This window comes from Etheostoma cragini, unplaced genomic scaffold, assembly GCF_013103735.1.
Source record: "Etheostoma cragini isolate CJK2018 unplaced genomic scaffold, CSU_Ecrag_1.0 ScbMSFa_1923, whole genome shotgun sequence".
NCBI lineage: Eukaryota > Metazoa > Chordata > Actinopteri > Perciformes > Percidae > Etheostoma > Etheostoma cragini.
In genome coordinates this window covers 1-1,306 of record NW_023266028.1, presented here as the reverse complement: position 1 = coordinate 1,306, position 1,306 = coordinate 1, and the positions used below count along the sequence as shown (strand labels likewise).

The following is a 1,306-nucleotide window of genomic DNA, read 5'->3' as shown; positions in this document are numbered from 1 at the left end:
TACTATACTATGATTTTTTTATGAAATTTTTCGACATACTATACTATGACTTTTTTCAACATACTATTACTTTTTTTTATTACTATGACTTTTACGAATATTTCGACATCTGTACTATGAATTTGTTCGACATACTATACTATGACTATTTTGAACAGGGGAATTAGCTCAAATGGTAGAGCGCTTGCTTAGCATGCGAGAGGTAGCGGGATCAATGCCCGCATTCTCCAGAGGACATTAGATTCTTTTTGCTTTACAAGAACTATAAATTTGGACTTGTTACGAAATACTACACTACCACTTATTAGGAATATTTTGACATACTTTTAAGAAAGTGACTATGACTTTTTATGTTTTTGTCAACATATTATCCTATGACTTTTTATGACATTTCATGAATTTTTGTCATACTACACTACGACTTTTATGAATTTTTTGACATACTCTACAATGAATTTTAATGAAATTTTATGATTTTTGTCATACTATACTATGACTTATGAATATTTTGACATACTATGACTTTTTACGGCTTTTTAAGAATTCTTTGACATATTATACTATGACTTTTTATACATTTTTCCTCGAAGGTCTCAATTTACCCCTGTCTTGTTTGACCTCCACTGGCTCCCCTGCAGTATCCAGAGGACTTTCGATTCTTCTTGTTTTACAACAACAACTATACATTTTGACTTTTTACGACATACTACACTACGACTTTTTAGGAATATTTTGACATACTATACTATGACTTTTTATGAATTTTTTGACATACTAGACAATTACTTTTTATGACATTTTATGAATACTTTGTTATACTAAACTATGACTTTTATAAATTTTTGACATACTATACTATGACTTTTTATGAATTTTAATGTTTTTTCGACATACTATGCTATGACTTTTTTTGAAAAAGGGAAATAGCTCAAGTGGTACAGCACTTGCTTAGCATGCGAGAGGTAGCGGGATCAATGCCCGCATTCTCCAGAGGACTTTAGATTCTTCTTGTTTTACAACAACTATAAATCTGGAATTTATTACGACATACTATGCTACGACTTTTTAGTAACAACAATGAATATTTTGTCATACTATAGTATGACTTTAATGAATTTTTCGACATACTATACTATGACTTTTTTCAACATACTATTACTTTTTTTTTTTTATTACTATGACTTTTATGAATTTGTTCGACATACTATACTATGACTATTTTTGAACAAGGGAATTAGCTCAAATGGTAGAGCGCTTGCTTAGCATGCGAGAGGTAGCGGGATCAATGCCCGCATTCTCCAGAGGA

At 30.6% G+C, this 1,306-nt stretch overlaps 1 non-coding gene across 1 annotated transcript; it reads left to right on the top strand.

Annotated features, from left to right (window-relative positions):
- The first annotated feature begins 157 nt into the window (after positions 1 to 157).
- Positions 158 to 230, top strand: trnaa-agc. The gene has a single exon. It is a non-coding gene; the product is annotated as a tRNA-Ala (tRNA).
- The last annotated feature ends 1,076 nt before the right edge of the window (positions 231 to 1,306 follow it).